Source organism: Medicago sativa, chromosome 5, assembly GCF_051527215.1.
Source record: "Medicago sativa cultivar Bolivia chromosome 5, Bolivia_mono, whole genome shotgun sequence".
NCBI classification, from domain to species: domain Eukaryota; kingdom Viridiplantae; phylum Streptophyta; class Magnoliopsida; order Fabales; family Fabaceae; genus Medicago; species Medicago sativa.
Window position 1 is genome coordinate 33649616 of NC_140753.1, and position 19637 is coordinate 33669252.

The 19637-nt window shown below is 36.8% G+C and overlaps 1 non-coding gene and 2 pseudogenes across 1 annotated transcript; 1 reads left to right on the forward strand and 2 right to left on the reverse strand.

Annotated features, from left to right (window-relative positions):
- Positions 1–5219: 5219 nt before the first annotated feature.
- Positions 5220–6498, reverse strand: LOC146921922 (uncharacterized; annotated as a pseudogene).
- A 2087-nt stretch (positions 6499–8585) lies between these two features.
- Positions 8586–12627, reverse strand: LOC146921923 (uncharacterized; annotated as a pseudogene).
- Positions 10215–10321, forward strand: LOC146921924 (small nucleolar RNA R71). The gene has a single exon (XR_015012966.1). It is a non-coding gene; the product is annotated as a small nucleolar RNA R71 (small nucleolar RNA).
- Positions 12628–19637: the final 7010 nt, after the last annotated feature.

Sequence of the window (19637 nt, forward strand, 5' to 3'; positions counted from 1 at the left end):
TTTGCAGCAAGGCTAGTTCTGAAAAGACTGGATTGACATTTAACTTTGTCAACCAGTTGATGCTCAGCTCTCTTGGGTGTATACCTGTTGGAATGAAATCAGTAGCATTTATTTCTCTTAAGCATAGAGGAGTTTGCACTCAAGTTCTTAGAACTTTCACTTCTTGCAAATTGTTATCAACCCCTTTCAGCCAATCTTGAAGCTTGCTTTAAGCAGAGTCTTGAGCATCAAGACATGATCTCTGAAGTTCAGTCAAGACAAAGTCTACTCTCTCTTTCAATCTCTTCCACCGCTTCTCGTAACTGTCTTTATGAATCAGATTATTTCTTGCTTGAACTGGCTTGTTCAGCTCCTGAAATATATTCTCACACACATCTGCTAAAATAGTAGATTCTAGAAACAAGGTGGGTGGAGAAGGTACATTTGTTTTGGCAGGAGAACATGGTTGAATGGCTAAGTTTGAAGATGAGGGTATATCTGTTGTATCAGTTGTTATGGCGGTTGATGTGTTTATCTCAATAGCATGAGTAGAATTAGAAACAAAAGGTGGATCATTAACATGTTCTAATACAAATGGCAAGGCTGGACTAAGATTTTCACCAATATGAGTTGAGCTTGGTTCAGTTACCATTGTCATCTCTGGTTCAGTAACATGTTGAGTTTGATCCTCTGACACTTGAGTGATAGCATCAGATTCAGGTTGATGAGACTCTATATGAACATAGACAAGTTGTTCAGGAACAGAATGTTTAGGAACAAAGTGTTCAGGTACAGAGACATTTGGGCAGGTTGTTGAGGCCATTTGTACATTTGATGCTTGTTGTTGGGGGCTTTCTAAAGCAACTTCACTAGAAGCTACTTCAGAGGCTTTCTCTAGGTTAGACTCAACACCTGGTAATTCACCAGAATAATGATTGACCAGATTCTCTAAGATAGAAGGTTTAGAAATATGGGTAGTTGGTTTGGGATGAGATAATGGTGACTCATTGCGATTTGAAGACTCAAGACCTACATATTCACCCATGACTTTTGCATCAGTAGGAACAAACCTAAGAGGTTCTATCATTGGTGGTTGATAAGGATGATTTGCAGGTAGTCTTTCACAAACTTTTTTCCTCATCTCAGACATCTCACTTATGCTCTTCATAATTTGAGGGTTCACAGGTACATATTCCTCACGAGCAGGCTTTTTGTGGAGTTTGGTGGATGATGATGGGGATAAGGCTTTGTGTAAGTTTTCATAGATTTTGTTCAAGGGAACATCATCCATGTCTGAAGAAGATGTTGATTGAGAGGATGTGGTTGAACTAGATTCTACTATTATAACATTAGCATTATGTGGAGAATCAGGAATACCTTTATCAGCTTCTGAAGCATCAGCTTCTGAATAACCAGCTTCCTTCTGAACTTCTTCAGTAATCATCAACAAACTTCCAGCTTCTGAATTCACCAACTCTTGTACTTCTTCAGTAGCCTTTACAACTTGTTTTGCACTAATACCAGCATCTTCCCTTGCTATGCTTGATACAGGAACTTCAATCCCCTTTACAAGTTCCTCGATCTTTGCAAGTGCAGCAGTATCTTCAGCCTTCTTCTTCTTTAATCCTCTTGCAACTAACTTAGTAGCAGCTACAATCTGGTCTTCTTCTTCTACATAACTTGATTCCTTCAATTTTCTCACAGTTGTCTTTCTCTTCTTCTTTGCAATTGAAGGTTGATTAGGCAGAAGTTCTGAAGATTCAGCTGTCTTTCCACTTCTTGTTCTTTTGGTTAAGATTTTATCAGCCTCAAGATCTTCAACCTCTTCTTGAATAGTTGGTATAGCAGGACCTATTATGTTCTCCTGAACTACAGCTTTCTCCTTTTAAGCTTTCTTGGCTTTCTTCTTCTGAGGTTCTTCAGGAGCATCATCTAGATATTCTTCCTTTGTGAGAGCTTTCCTCTTTGTCTTCCTTCTCTTGGCCACAGGCAAAGCACCACCATATATGGTGTCTGGAATATCACAAAGCCTGATTGTCTCACCAGTACTCTCAAAATGATCCATGATGTAGTTCATTCTGACTTCAATAGGGTCTTGTTTGCATATTGGAGGAAATCCATCCATTAGATCTGAGCTAAGCTTCTTAAAAGCCCCCTTCTCTATCAGCTTCTTCTTTCTGAGAGTTTATCCATTGATCACTTTGCCTGTTTCAGTGCCAAGCTGATCATCAGTGAAGATGTTGAGATCCGTAAGTACTTTAAGAATTCCTCGTTGATAAAGAATCTCTGAAATTAATCTTCCATAGGGAATCCAACACCTCTTGTTATCTTGGCTTTCCCTGAGCTCTTTGATCATGTGCTTGAAGATGTACTTTGGCACATTTGAACTCTCTTTTGTAATGAAGTAGTGAAGAAACACTCTGTGCTCCAAGGAAGGTTGATCTCCACCACCTCCTTTTGGTTGAAGATTTTCATTCTGAATCTTCTTCAGGAGCAGTTTCTTCTCCATGGTCAAATCACAGTAAGCACCTTTCTTCTTGCTATTGAACATGGACCTGTTCACAACTTCATTCCAAGGACTATTCTTGCAGTTGTTCAGAGCATCTTTGAAACTTCCTCTTGATGGTCTTTTGATTATAAAAGCAATTGCTTCCTGAGAGATGAAGACAGGAATGCCCATGAGGCTGGACCTTATCTTTATAACCGTGAAAGGTTCCAAACCCATTTCTTTTCTTGTTTTTCCAGCAAGAGTAGGATCAATCAGAATTTTCTCTGTTTCTTCAACCTAAGCAGCTTTCCGGTCGTAAACTTGTGCTCTTACCCAGAAATGCCTGACTAGGTTCTTGTAAGTTGGACCATCCAACATATTGAAGTAATCCATCAGACCTTGAGCTTCATAGTAGCTTCTGAGCTTGCATCCATGATATGCTAGTGAAATGAAATCTACATGATTCTCAACCTGAACGTTAAGTTCCCATTCCTCTAAGGACATGGTTCTCCCCCTGATTTCATAAGTAGGTGCCTCTTGCATGGTCATTTCTGGAACTGAGCTTGAAGATGCCATAGATGTTGAAGAGAGTTTTGGGGTTCTATGGTTTTGATTGAGGAAGATGATTTTTCTACGCAGAGAATAAGTCACAAACAGAAAGTGTAGGTTGTGAAGTGAGTAGTGTGTGTTTTTTGTCTAAGTGTTTTGACTAAAACGTTTGCAATTAAGAAGGGGACAAGCAAACACAGCATTAATGACATAGGGGGCGCGAGATAGTACATTCAAAGCTTAAAATCATCATTGCCCTTTTACGTTATACACCAATACACTTAAGCCACATTGAATTTTCTCAGAGTAACTGTCAAGTTAGTGGGACAGGTTCTACCAAAAAGTAACTTCCAACGTTTCCACTAACTCTGCCATTCAGGAGCACAAAACCCACCTTCTGGAGTTCAGATGCTGATGTCATCTTCGGAAGTACATTTTCCTTAGAACCTTAGTAAAGAGCTTCTGAACGACTTCAAGACCTAACTTCTAGTTCAGGAGCAAGCAAATTTAATCAGACACAAAGTGCATGTTCAAATTTTTCTTAATAAAATCAAATATTTCCACAGTTAAAGGCTTAGTACATATATCAGCCCATTGATGTTCAGTATCAATTAATTGTATATCTAAAATTCCTTTTTGAACATAGTCTCTAATAAAGTGGTTTTTGATTTCAATATGCTTGGCTCTTCAATGTAGAATTGGATTCTTTGACAAACAAATAGCAGCAGTATTATCACAATAAATGGGAATACTGTTAGCATAAATCTGATAGTCTTCCAACTGATGTTTCATCCAAAGTAGTTGTGTACAAAAACTTGCAGCTAAGATGTATTCTGCTTCTACAGTAGACGTAGCAATAGTTGCTTGTCTTTTACTAGCCCAGGATATCAGATTCTCACCCAAAAACTGGCAGTTGCCAGTGGTTGGGTTTCTTTCAATCCTATCACCAGCATAGTCAGCATCACAAAATCCAACCAATTGATAATCTAATGATTTCCAATAAAGGAATCCAAGATTAGTTGTTCTTTTCAAATACCTGAAGATTCTCTTAACAACAGTTAAATGAGATTCTCTAGGATTTGATTGGAATCTTGCACACAAGCATACACTGAATAAAATATCTGGCCTAGATGCAGTGAGGTATAACAAAGAACCAATCATACCTCCATACAACTTCTAATCTAGTGTTGTTCCAGTATCTTCTTTGCTTAAGGTGCAGGTTGGATGCATTGAAGTGTTCATCAGTTTACAATCTTCCAGCTTGAACTTCTTCAGAAGCTCCTTTGTATACTTTGTTTGATGAACATATACTCCATCTTTGCTTTGATTGATTTGAATTCCAAGGAAGAACTTTAACTCTCCCATCATGCTCATTTCAAATTCAACCTGCATTAACTTAGAAAATTCCTTGCAAAAAGATGCATTAGTAGAACCAAATATTATATCATCAACATATATCTGCACAACAAGAATGTTTTTCTCAAGAGTCCTCCTGAAGAGTGTTGTGTCAACCTGACCTCTTTTAAAATCATTTTTAATCAGAAAATTAATTAGTATATCATACCAAGCTCTCGGAGCTTGTTTCAAGCCATATAGTGATTTCTTAAGTTTATAAACATGGTTAGGATGCTTAAGATCCTCAAAACCAGGGGGTTGTTTGACAAACACTTCTTATGATATCACTCCATTGAGAAATGCACTCTTTACATCCATTTGATATAATATTATGCCATGATTTACTACATAGGATGCTTCCAATCTTGCAACTGGAACAAATGTTTCAATATAATCAATGCCTTCTTGTTGACTGTAGCCTTGACCAACAAGTTTTGCTTTGTTTCTGACTACTTCACCTTGTTCATTCAGCTTGTTTCTGAATACCCATTTTGCTCCAATAATGTTTCTTCTGCTGAGGTTTTGGTACCAGATCCCACATATCATTCCTTTGAAACTGATTGAGCTCTTCTTGCATAGCTAGTATCCGTCCATCATCTGAAAGTGCTTCATCAACTGTAGCAGGTTCAATCACTGATAACAGCCCTATCATAGACTCTTCTTGTCTGAAGTACGATCTTGTTCTTCTAGGACTCTCTTTGTTCCCAATGTTTTGATCCTCAGGATGTGAAGAGTTGTACTTGAATGTATTCTTGGATTGATTAGCTTGCTAAGATCCATCTTGAGCTTCATCAGAAGTTACTTCATCTTAAGCTTCTGAAGTTGGTTCAGCTTCTGGACTATCTTCAGATTCAACAATATGATCAGGTTCTGAAGTCTCTTTAGGAACCTGTATATCTGTAAAACTTTCACCTTGCTCTGGAGTTTTATTTCCAGGGTCTTTATCACCAAATTTAACGTGCATTGATTCTTCAACACAGAGTGTCTCTAAATTATACACTATGTATGCCTTTGACCTTTCAGAGTAACCTAAAAAGATTCCTCTTTGGGCCTTGGCATCAAATTTCTTTAGGTAGAACTTGTTATTTAGAATGTAACGGGTACATCCAAATTGATGAAAGTGAGAAATTGATGAATGTCCCAACCTTCTGTGCCACATCCATTTCTTATCATTCACTGATAGAAGACAAATTACCTTCTGATCAACCATTTCAGAGAAGTTAATTTTATAGACATTCTCTATCCTCTTTCCGTTGAATATTATGGACTTGTTATCTTTGTTGATTACTGTGCAGTTGGTCTTTTCAAACATCACATCATAACCATTGTCACAAAACTGACTGATACTCAAAAGGTTATGTTCAAGACCATCTACCAACCACACATTATTAATTGAGATAGAGGAGTTACCAATAGTTCCCGTATCAATGATCTTGCCAGACTGGTTGCCTCCAAACTTCACATTTCCTCCTTCTTTCATTGTGAGGTTGAGGAACATAGACTTCTCTCCTGTCATATGCCTTGAGCAACCGCTGACTAGGTGCCATGATTTTTGCTTTTCCTTTGCTCTTAGACATATCTGTAGCATTGACAATTTCAGATTTAGGTACCCATTGTTTTATGGGTCCTTTGAGGTTAGTACTGGAAGCTTTACTCTTCACTTCTTGTACCTTGTGCTGTAAGTTTGATAACTTCTGATTAATCATCACCTTAGGTTTAATACCTTTTGGTTTTGATTCCCTAGAAGCAATAACTGTTTTGTTCTTCTGAAACTTAGACATCAGGACCTCATATTAAGGTTTCAACAGACTATAATGAACAGGTTCTGATCTCTTCAGAATCTTGATATGTGAAGTCTTAGAATCAGAGTTTATCATTGCCTTTGGCTTTGAAGTAATCTTAGCCTTAGAGTTGGAAGCTTCAGGTTCTGACTGAACTACAGTTTCAGACTTAGAACCTTCAGGTACAAAGAAAGTTTTCAATCCTTCCTTGATGCATTCACAACATGCTTTACGACTGATTTCATTAGGTTTCCCTCTTGAAAATCCAATCTCTTTACCATTGTTTCTGTAAATGTTGTAAATCATTGACGCAGCTTTGCTTCTGTCAATACCAGATATAATAAAATCCTCAAGAGCAATTTCATGTTTACTTAAAGATTTTCCATTACACTTTTCTTATAGCTTCTGACACAGAAACTTGAGCTTCTCTTAATAAGTTCTACAAATGAAGTCAAAGCCTCTAAGTCCTTCTTCATAAGCTTTTAGATGCAATAGAGTTGATTCTTGTTGTTTCATTAACTCAACATATCTTTCTTTTGAATCTTTCAACTTATTGGTTCTAAGTTCAAAGTGTGTAAGGAGTTCTTTAAGAGACTCAATAAGTTCTTCTTTGGGACCTCATTTTCATCTTCAGAGTCTAAGTCAGGTTCTGCTTCTGAAGTCATTGTAGCCACTAACCCCATAGCTACATTTGCTTATTCTCCAGCTTCTTCCTTTTCTGACCCAGATTCACTATCTAAATCTTCCTAGGTTGCCATTAAACTCTGCCTAATCTGCTTTCTGAAGTTCCTTGAGTTGAAACTAGACTTCTTTGACTTATCCTTTGATTTCTCCTTCTGAAGATTAGGGCAATCAACAATGAAATGTCCAGGCTTCTTACAGTTGAAGCATCCCTTCTGATCTTCTTTCTTGGAGCTCTTGTAACCACCTCTCTTACTCAGAAACTTCCTGTTCTTCCTTTCCGGCAGACCTATTACCTACATGGTCAAGATAATCAAGCAAGTAGAAACAAGTGTTCACGGGGTGTTTATAAAGCATTGGCCACAACATGAAGAGCTCATCTGTCCTAGTGTTCTCTAACTCGATTCTACCCCAAATGGTGCAAGCCATAACCCTCTGAAGGTACCTAAGCACGGGGTTGTGAATGTTACTAGTTTTGTTGGCTCTTGTGACAAATTCCCTATGGTCGGTGATACGTTCCCAAAAGATAGCGGGTTGATAGTCAACCGGCTTTATACTTTAATCCCAAGAATCAGGGATATACCCCTCGTTTGCAAAGCCTAATGCATCACAAAAGTGCTGAAGAGAGATATCATAATCAATATTCATTAGCCGGAAAACAACTTTATGGTTAGGGTTATCAAAATTCAACCTATCCTTAGTGAAAACAATAGAACTTAGAAACTCATAGGTGAAATTCTTGTAACCTCTCATAGGTCTCAGCATATCAATCCAACCTAGGTTTCCTCGCAACTTATAAACATCATCTCTAATGCCTAGCACATTCATACTATGAGAATCAGGATATCTAGAAGGATGCAAGGGTTTAGCGATTAGAATTTTATACCTATCACTTTGCTTGTTGTCCTTGAACTTGATTCCATGATTCTTTTCTTGTGCTTGCCTCTTTGATGGAGATCCTCCTGAAGAGCTTGCTGGTTCTTTTCCACTTCTCCTTAAAGCCATTGTCCTTGACCTTGGGATAACTTTGTGTTTTGGTGAAGGTTAGGGTTTGGAAAGAATTTTGGTGGAAAAGGATGGTTTAGGTTTGGGGGTTGATGCTTTAGTAAGGCTTATGAGTTTAGGTGTGGAGATTGGTTAAGAATTTGTGGTTTTTTGGGTTAGGTTTAGGGGGATAAGGGTTTGGTGAATTATGGGTTTGGGTGGATGAAAGTTGTTTTTGATTGGTGGGGTTTGTTTAGAATGATGTTTAGAATGATTTGGTGAAAGAATTGAGTGAAGTGGTGAAGTTTTGAGGGAGATATGAAGGTATGAAGGTGGATGGTTATGGAGGTTTTAGTGAAAAGTTTAAGGATGAGAGATGTTTGTGGTTGAGTATGACGAATAAGAAAGAAAAATTTTATGGTTATACTGGGTGAGGGATCGGTCACGGCCGTGCCACATATTGGGACGGGCCGTGCCAAGCTTCTGGAGTTTTGGTTGGCTTGGCTTGCAAAGTCTGCATGGCCGTGCCAAGTGGGAGCACGGGCCGTGCCAACCTTCTGAACATAAGGGGCTTAGAAATTTTCAATTTTCTCGAATCATACTCAGAAAATTACCTACAAAATACTTAGAACAACGGAAAACAGACAAAATAAAAGCAATTAAATGTGTGGGTTGCCTCCCACTAAGCGGTCTTTTAGAGTCATTAGCTTGATGTTTAGAAAGAGTCCTTAGAATGGATCAAAGAGATCATATTGTGTAGATGACGCTATGATGCGTTCTTTCACATCATGATCTTTAAAAAATGCATAAGAGTAAAGAGCGAGACCTCTTATAACATTTTCCAACTCAAATCCTACCATTTTATCACTCACTTGAAAGACAATCCTACCATTTTTAACATCAACTAGAGCTCCCGCAGTCGCGAGAAAAGGTCTACCTAGGCTTATAGGGACGTCATCGTCCTCTTCAATGTCAACTACCACAAAATCAGCCGGGATGTATATCCCTTCAATCTTAACGGGTATGTCTTCAACAAAACCAACTAGATTTATAGTAGAACGATCAGCTAACTTCAAGACCAACTCGGTAGGTTTCAACTCTCCTATCCCCATTCTCTTAAAGAGGGACAAAGGTAACAAACTAACACTAGCTTCTAAATCACACAAGGCTTTGTCAACGGTCTCACTCCTAATCATACAAGGTATGGCAAAAACTACCTGGATCTCTAAGCTTAGGGGGTGTCTTTTGGATAATTGCACTACTATCCTTAGCTAAAGTTATCGTGTCACTATGCTCTATAGCCCTTTTCTTTGAAAAAATTTCTTTTAAAAACTTAGCATATAGAGGCATTCGAGACAAAGCTTCTGGGAAAGGAATATTAATGCAAATTTTCTTAAGGATGTTGAAAAATTTATCAAATTGACCCTCCAAGTTGAGCTTAGCAAGTTTTAAAAGGGAAGGAGCTTGGGTCTCATCAAGCGGTTTCTCACTTTCTACCACAGTTTTCTCACCTAAAAGCTTGACAGTTTCTTTCCCAATGTTTTTAACCTTGGCAATAGTTTCTCCTAACTTACTACCCCCAAAAGAAATAGCGTTAACACGGGCTTCGGGATTGGCTTCCGTTTGACCAGGAAAGACTCCTGGTGTTTGAGAAAGGGTAGCCACCTGTTGGGCTATTTGGGAGATTTTGGTTTCAAGCATTTTAGAATGAGTAGCAATAGAATCAACTTTGGTATTGAGTTTGGAAAGAGAATTAGTCAGAAATCCAGTTTGGTTTTTAAGTTCTTGAAGTTGTTTAGATTGATCAGCAATGGAATTTTCCAATAAAATTTCCAAATTAGATTTCTGAGCGACTCTCTGGTTGATTGCATAGCCAGGTGGTGCTACTTGTCCATAGAAATTTTGAGGTTTTTTTATAAAAGTTTTGGTTTTGCCTCATCCCTTGGTTGTATTGAGCATAATTTAGTTGCTCAACACCATTAATAGCACTACCTAGTTGGCAATCAACACCAACATGACCAGATATACCACAGATTTCGCAAGAAGGAGATGCAGAAGTAGAAGTGATGGCACTAACATTTAGTTTTTTAAATTTTTGAGTTACTGCATCAATCTTAGCAGCAAGGTGATCATAGTTAGAGACTTCGTACATACCTGCCTCCTTTTTGGAGGGTGAAGAATTGGTGATGGCTCTCTCGTCGGTCCACTCGTAATGATTTTGAGTCATATCTTCAATCAAGGCATATGCTTCCGCGTGGTTCTTGTTCATTAGAGCTCCATCTGCGGCTGCATCAACATACATTTTAGTGGTATAAGACAAGCCATTATAAAAAGTGTGGACTATGAGCCACTTCTCTAAACCATGGTGGGGACAAAGTCTAGGCATTTCCTTGAAACGCTCCCACACATCATAGAGAGACTTGCCATATTTTTGATTGAACCGTGTGATTTGGTCCCTTAGTTTAGCAGTTTTAGAGGGGGGAAAGAACCGGGCAAGGAATGCTTGCATCATTTGATCCCATGAAGTAATGGGACCGACTTCAAGGGAATGGAACCAAGCGCTAGCTCTATCCCTTAAGGAAAAGGGAAAGGGATGATGTAACAGCCCAGGCGGGTCCCGGCTAGGCACTGTACCCCCCGGCACTGTTACTCACAAGCTTAATCACCACCCCCCCTATAGTGGTGTTTTTGCCTCCCGTGGGAATCGAACCTAGTACCTGGGGTTAAGTACTAGTTCAATGCATTCCCACTACCAATTGAGCTAGTAGCTCAATTGGTAGTGGGAATGCATTGAATTAGTACTTAACCCCAGGTACTAGGTTCGATTCCCACGGGAGGCAAAAACACCACTATAGGGGGGGTGGTGGTGATTAAGCTTGTGAGTAACAGTGCCGGGGGGTACAGTGCCTAGCCGGGACCCGCCTGGGCTGTTACAGATGAAGTGTTACGGCCTCTTGGTTTGCCTTTATGGTTCCACTAATTCGTAGGAAAACAGAGATGTGAAGATTGGGATCCTCGGCGGGGGATCCCGAAAACTGATTTTGCTGCACCAAGTTAAGTAGGGCAGGCTTGATTTCAAAGTTGTCATCCTCAACCGTTGGGTACACAATAATAGCTTGTGGCTCAGCCGTAGATGGCGTTGCATACTCTTTGAGAGTGCGATTAGCCATGGTGGTATTATTTTGTGCGTCTCTCTTTCTTTTATGTAAAAACCTTTTGATCTCGGGAATAAATTCAACAAGATTTCTGGTTTTTCGCATAAAAGGTTGAGAACCCAAGAAGTTAACGGTAACAGAAAGAAAAGAAAAGAGTAGAAGAAGAAAAAGAAAAGAAAAGAAAAAGAAAAAGAATTCTAATCACTAAGAAAAAGTTAATCAAATTAGTTAACTCCCCGGCAACAGCGCCAAAAACTTGATAGGACAAACCGCAAGTGCACGGTCTATCGAAGTAGTAATAAAAGAGAGTATCGTTCCGACAGGGAGTTGTTCAATTTAATTAACTTTTAGAGAATGATTAGAAGAGAAGAAATATTATAAAGTAGAGGGTTTCAATTGGTTGAAAAGAAATACAATAATAAAAAGAGAGCCTTGGGATTATTGGTTCATCGTAATGACGAATCCTTCACAAACAAACCCTTAAACTTATAACCTTACGTTAGTCCTAATTTCTAAAGACAAGTTTCTCTTTGGCCTATCACATCTCCTTTCTGTCTCAGTGAGTGTGTTCCTCAAACACCACACCTATTTTCATGGGTGATTGCCTTTGGAATCCTTGAAGCTCGAAACTTTATGTGTCTCAAGGTTTGCTAGACTATTTTCATGTTTCGCAATCCTTGTCTAGATTCACTTGTTCGAATATCAAAACTTGACTTTCGTTTTATGAATTGATATTTGGAATAATGGATTAACAATTATCAAACCCTCCACTTTCGTTTCTACAGTTTGATAATGGTTAATTCATGTTAAAACGGTGAATCTAGATTAGAAATTAGGGTTACATAAAATTAAGGTGTAAGGCTTGGTTTGATCCGGATTATGTCATTAGACTTATCCAACAATCCCAAGACAAAGAAGTCTACTCGCTCATGCTCATCGTAGACATAGAGAAGAAGAGAGAAAGCATAAAGTAAATAACAAGAAAGTAAAGAAATAAAAGAAGAACTTTATTGAGAAAGACAATTGTCACTTATTGAATTCCAAGAAATAAAGATGAAGATTTGTGATGGGAGGCTACTCTATTTATAGTTTACATTCGACTTAAAATCTAAACAACTACATGGGATTTTTGGTAAAACTAAAATAGAGTAGCTTAAGTCCTAAGCAAAAGGGTGCTCTGAGGGGTGGCATGGCCGTGCCACATGTTGGCACGGGCCGTGCCAAGCTTCTGACTTGGGGAAGACTTATTTTTGTCTCTGAATCTTCGTATTTTTGCTCCGAATCAGCTCCAGACTCCTTTCTTTTGCTCCAAGACTCAATCCATCAAATATTCTTTCCTGAAATATAAAAATATGCAATTGAAGTAAAATAGTTCAAAAAGGAAATAATATTAAAAAAAAAAAACTTAAATCTAAATAAAACGATACTAAATATTATACTAAAACTAGCTAATTATTGACTCATCACTATAGAAGTTGGTTTTCCACCAAGAGAATTCTTCAGGATCTCCATTGAACTTAGGAACTTTTCCAGAGTCAAATTACTTGTTGTCACCATAATCATATGGAACAACATTGTTGTTCCCAGATCCAGAACCAGAGCCTTCACCAGACATGTTTTTCTCAGATCTTTTTCTGTTACACTATTAAGTGTTAAGACAACAGACCAAGGCTCTATATACCAATTGAAGGTGAGAAAAACACAAGAAGAGGTGTTGAATTGTGTTAGCTTTTTCTTTGTTTTCTCCTAAGCTGAAAACACTGATCAGAAGCAGATAGAGTTCTACTTCTGAAGTGATGTTCAGGACTAAAAGCAGCGGATAAAACAGAGAGAGAGAGAGAGAGAGAGAGAGAGAGAGAGAGAGAGAGAGAGAAGAAAGACACAAAGCAATTATACAGGTTCTTTCCACAAACCGGAAGTAATCTTGTCCCCCTTGCACTTCCAAGGAGAGTTCACTAAAATGTAATATCTGATTACAAATGCTCACTGCTAAAACTAGAAAGAGACTTCAAACTACTCAAGCACAACTGCAAGAGATTTCCTATGCTCCTGAACACAATCAAGAGACTTCCTATGCTCAAGCACAACTGCAAGAGACTTCTATTCAAACAGAATTACAAAGAAAAATGTTTGAGGTTGAACACTTGATATACAATCTGTGGTGTTCACAATACAAATCTGATACAGACTCTTTAGAACTCTAGAATTTCTAAGATATGAAAGTTTATTAAGAAATTCTAAGTGAACTTTTGATGCAGAACAATTTTGACAAATTTTTGCACTTGTAAATTGTTGTTGAGTCCTTGCCATTCTCTAAGTCTTCAGTCCTTTATATAGAGGTGTGAAAGAGATGTTGTGAATTGCCAGCACATCAAAATAGAGTCTTTTGAAGCTTTGATCAATCACCAATGATTTTTTTCCTGATATGGTTATTGTCCTATGAAGGATCAATTTCAAATCCATTCCTAGTATGAAGGAACATTGTTGCAGGCAAAGCTGTTTTTCTTGTCTTGTAGCAGAGACACAAACTGAGTAGTGGAGATAATGGTTGTACACTTCGTACAATTGTACTATGTCAACGCTCTTTAAAGAACAAGCATCCAATGCCTTCAAATCCTTTCAAAATAGTCATTGCTTCACTCTTCTGGTCTTCTGCAATGCTTAGACGAGATTAAATCCATTGAACAGCCTTTGAAGCTTTAACTCTTGCATCTACTGATGAACTTCTGCTTCTGGTGATCTTCAGCTTCTGATGAGGTGCTTCTTATGAGCTTGCTTCTGATGACGTCATCACTTCAGGAGCACTAAACTTCAGGAGCACTTCTCTTCAGATGCTTCAAGCTTCCTTTTTGTTGATTCCAATGCTCTCTTTTGTTCTTCCAGAACCTACTTAAGATATCAAATTTTTGTCTATGGTCCTGTACACTTGAACAAATATTAGCATATCCAATTGACAATTTTTAATACCTTGTTATCATCAAAACTCTAAAATGGTATTGTTAAACATATTTTGTTCCAACGTCGTCATCACAATCCCTAATCAGAACCATATTTACGAAAGCTAAAAAGCAGAAAAGCTACAATCGAAAATTACAAAGAAAATACCTGAGAAATCTGAGAAAAAAGTAAATTGATGACCAGGAAACAACTTTCGAAAGAAGACACAAAGGGTTCAGGAGCGAGATTTGAGAAAATAAAATGGCAGAAATGAAGAGTACAATACGCTTTAATAGGAGGGGATTTAAAGCCGCCTCGAAAAATGCGACGATTTTCCCGATGAGTGGAGACACGTGTAAAAAGAAGCCAAGACTCGAACATGTCATTGACAACAGAAGGTCAAGAAATCTAAACCGTTAAGATCTCCTGAATGATGAAGAAAGCTCGCCCATAACTCACGTTTAAAGGAGACGCCACATACGAACAAATTATCCGCACCATTACAAACCACTTCGCCTTCTCTTAAGACTCGTGCTTGGGGGGCTCATGAGCAGACAACCTGTAAATAAATCAAATACACACTCCCAAGGAAGTTGCAAAGAAAGAACAACACCTCCCTAGGAGGATTCTCCAAATCCGGATGATAACACCCAAAGGCACACACAAACTATAAACGAAACATAGGCTAAAATTTTCGCCTGATGAATCACTTCGCCTAGTCCCAAGACACGTGCTTGGGGGGCTGTGAACCATCATTATATTCCTAAAAGACCTTCAAAAGGGCTTTTAGACCCTCCCAGAGGCCCCAACGCCCCCTAGAAGGGCCGTAGGACTCAAAGGCACGCATCTCCTAAGAAACCTCCTCCATCCGCTTCTAGAAACTTCTAGAAAGCGCCCAAATACCTAAAATACCCTCTTTACTTGCTGCCTAAGTAACTACAAATCAGGCCCATTGAGGGCTATAAATACAACCCTTGAGAGCCTTCTCAAGGCATCCAATAATCAGTATAAACCCTAGAATACGATACTAAACCCTAGTATCCCTCATTGTACTTTTTGCGAGTACATTTGGCTATTCTTAATGAAGTTCACACCATATGTTGGAGCCAAAGGTGAAGGTCATTTTCTATTGGATAGATTAACTAAGAAAGACAAGAAGGTTGTTGTAGACCTGACAAAGAGTTTGGTGCAACCTAAGAATATTCTGATGAATTTGAAGAGTAACAGAAAAGACAATTTAATGAATATAAAACAAGTGTGCAATAGACGTGAAAAATACATAATCTAATTAGAGATAAACAGTCAGAGATGCAACATCTATTCACATACAAATATGTTCATTTCATTAAAACCAAATGTGAGTTTTCTACTATTTCGGATATACGTTGGGATCATCCTAAATCTATTAAGTTGCTTACCACTACTCCAACAGTTTTTATCATGGACTACACCTATAAAAGAACGTCGACGAAACTCCATTGATTGTGATAGTTTGGTTAACCTCAACCTAAAAGACATATTTTGCTAGTTTTGCTTTTCTCACGTCTCAAAAAGAGGAAAACTTCACCTGGGTTGTACAAATGTTGCTTGATCTTCTGAACTTTAAAGATTCCAAAGATGATTGAGACTGACAGTGATACCGCGTTGATGGATGTTGTAGCCACTGTTTTCCCTAAAACTATTGTATTACTTTGTCGGATCATACTGTTAGAAATGATAGAGATAAATGCATCATAGGCCACATAGTCAAATCTAAGGATGTCAAAGTGAATGGGAAAGAAATGGAATTGAAAGAGTTGAAGTCCAGTGAATTAGTTGACATCATCATGATAGCTTGGGGTAATGCAGTTGAGTCTCATTCAAAGAATCATACGCTGATGTGTAGTGTAATTCTGAGATGTCTGTAACTAATTTCTCAAGTTCCTTACCTATGTTGAAAGTACCATATTGAATATTGTGATGGAAAAATTGTGAGGACATGGATAGACTGTGTCTTGCAACTTGGAAACACATCAACTAACAGAGTTGAATCTCGTCATGGAAAATTGATGAAATATTTGAATACTAGTATGGGAGATTTGGCTAAATGTTTGAAGGCAATAGAGAATATGTTGGAGAAGCATTTCACTGAGATACAAGCAACTTTAGGAAGGAGTTATAATATTTGTGAGCATCAATAATAGTTCTTCTAGCGGAAACAAAAGGTCTTCCTAAAATCATAAGTATCTCTTCATCTACTTCAAAAACTAAAATGATAAACTCTGCGGGAAATATAATCTTATCATGCCTAACCAAAACATAATCAATTCTTTATTTTGAATGACAAATGCTTAAATATTGAATTTGATATCAAATTGATACTGAATCCTAAGTCACAAAGTGACATGGAATAGTAAATTTCATAAATATTAAGTTCCCAATTGTTTGAATATTGACATGCTCAATATTTCCTTGGATGTAAGGGATTCTTTAATGCAAAAGTTTCAGATTTCATTTTAAATGGTGATTGGAGAGTACCCAGATTACTTGTCCAAAAAACATCATAATAATGTGTAGCACATTATATGATAATTAACTTTGGGTCTATCCTTATCCAACTTCATATCCTATTGTATCTTTATCATGTAATAACTAATGGATTCTTTAAGTGTGTTTATCCTATGTTACAATTTTTCGAGCTTTAAATAAGCACAAACCTTTTATTAGAAAGACACTTCTTTAAAATGCATAATTCTTTGTCTTTTTTAAGAAACTCTTGTATATCCTTTGAGAAAAGAACACTCACAAGTTTGTAATCAATCGATGATTATAGTAGGAAAATCTCAAGGGGTAGAAAAGTTATAAATAACTATCAATTTGGTCTCTTAAGAAATAACTATCAATCTGGTGACGAGCTGCTGTTAAAAAAAAAAAAAAAATCTGGTGACGAGCTAGCATGCATGAATTTATAAACAAGTAACTTCTATGTAGGTCTTACATAAATATCACATCATTGAAGTAAGAGGGTTTGTTTAGTAATTTCATTTCATAGTATTTTTATTTTAACCCAATTTTAGTAATTTTATGTTTTTGTTTCAGTTTGTTATTTTTTTAATAGTATTTTAGGGTTTGTTATATCCCTATTTAAACTTAATTGTTGTAACCTTTGATAACTTTTATTCATTCAATAATATTTTAGAGAAGTTTTCTCAATTTCTGGTGGATTCCAGAACCCTATTTTCACACGTTTGTTGCTTGCAAACTGGTGCTTTCTCTATCTGGGATTAACGCTTGTTAACCCTTGTTTTTGTAGTGCGTCAATCATAGTCCATAAGAATAGACATTTGCAAAAGTTTGAGAGTATTTTATAAATATATAAAACTCTAGTTTTTTGTTTTGTTGAAGAAAACAAAAAAAAAACAACTTTTGCATTAGAAAGAACATTTTTCACACTTTTTTTTTTGAGGAAACATTTTTCACACTTTTAAAAGTTTGGTTGCACAAGTTCTAATATGTCATTATATTTGTTTTTTTTTTAGGTACAAATTATATATTTTTTTAAACAGTGTGCTAGAACATTACTGATCATCTTAAAAAAATAGAGAATTTATTAACTTATGCTTGTGCAAATTTTCATAAGTTAAGAAGTTAAAAATAGTAAATTTATCTCAAAACTTATGCATTTTATTTTAATAAATACATTATTTTGTAATAAATATTTATTTCTTTCAATAAAAAAATTATCATATTTAACTTATGCAATGTTGCATAGCATAAACATTTATTTTGTAGAGCTATTGACCGATCAATCTTTGGTAAGAGTAATTAAATTTGGTTGGTTAAAGATCAAAGAAATGGAACATTTTGATAAGACGGGAGAGAATTAATTTGTGTGATGCTTTCTTTCTTATCTGTCTCTTTCTGCTCATCCTATGCCTACCATGTAGGGAGCCATCAGAGTGCTCTCTCAAAATGAATGATGCTCCCACTGGCCACTGTCACTGCCACATAGTGGAACTGGAACCCTTTGTATTTATTTAAGAAACATCTCACTACTGTTTGTCCTATACGTAACAACATAGTACACTGCTCAACCAATCAGACATCGACAAGCTTGTAGCTTTAACTAAACTTCTTCAGTTAGCTTTTCCAAACCAGATACCAAAAACCACTTGTCATCTACCCCAAACCTTAGAAGTATAGTTCTTCACCTGTCAACCAGTACCACTCCCTCCCATACTAATTTTACGTATAAATGAGTAATGACTAATAAATAAAGGAAATGAATGAGTAATAATTAAAGGTTACATTATATTTATCTACGTAGAATTAAATAGTTTTTGTTTCCTTATAATATAGAGAAGAGATTAATTTGTTTACAAAATGATTTTTAATTAGTTTAGCGACATTTTACTTTCTAAAAATGTTTTTTATTTTTTGAAGTAAAAAAAGGGTTTTTATTTTTGTTAACAAAGATATATTAGACTTTAATTTTAGGTGGACTTAAATGTCCTTACCTTTAAGAGAGGAAACTAATTAATTATGTCACGTGTTAAAACAGTACTGTAGGTACATTAAAGAGAGTCCTATTAAAGAGATTATTTATCGTATATACTACCAAACATTTCAAGGGATTTTAATTACTAGTGTTCTACAATATCTTTTTTTTTGTTTTTTGGAAGAGTATCTACAAGATCTAGCAAGTCAATAAAAAAAGTCTAGCAATTCATTCTGATATTAAAACTCTTATATTAAAGTTAATGAGCGTAAGCTCAATTTTTGAAAATTTTAATTCGAGTTGAAAATGAAGATTAACAAAGCTCAAATTTCCAATTTCTAGTAAACAACAATGACATTTATTTAGACGGATCGGTGATCAGGGGATGTATCTTTAATAGATAAGTTTCAGAGACTGTTTGATTTTAATGAGAATAAACGGTTGACAGTGGCATATATGTTCTCTTTGGGATGGGGTGAGGGCAAGGAGGCATGGAAACGTCGTCGTAGGTTGTTGATATTGGAGAAGGATCTGGTAGAGGAGTCTAGGGTTTTACTTCAAAATGTGTCTTTACAAGTGGAGATTGAGGATCATTAGCATCAGGCCCGGCCCTTGGGGGGTGCAAACAGCTCAATGCAGCTGGGCCTCCCCAAGGTATGGGACTCTAGAAAAAATATTGTCTAGTAAACAAGTAATAAATATATGGCACGTGATTTATATTTTAGTATTATTTTAGTGGCTTAGTGGTACAAATGCAAACTTGCATTGTTTGGATCCCGGGTTCAACATTCATCACCCATAATTTAATGTTTATAATTTTATGTTTTTATTAATGTTTTTATTCTTCTTTTTTTTCCTTCTTGCATTGTTTGGATCCCGGGTTCAACACTCATCACCCATAATTTAATGTTTTTATTCTTCCTTTTTTTCCTTCTTTTCCTTTTTGCTTCTATAATTAATAATTTTAGTATGAGAGGGCTTTGATTTATTAAGGACCTATTTTTACATGAGAATCGAGCCTCCGATTACACTGGAACGACCCTGATTTGGATTGGGATTTGGAACAAACATTTGGGTACTCAGTGCTTGGAGCGTAGTAGTAACTAACTAGTCTGGAACCACATCCTGTTACAGTTGTGTCAGAATTTACCTGGGATAAAGATGTCCCCTTGAAGGTGTATTTGTTTGCGTGGCGACTTTTTTGAAATAGG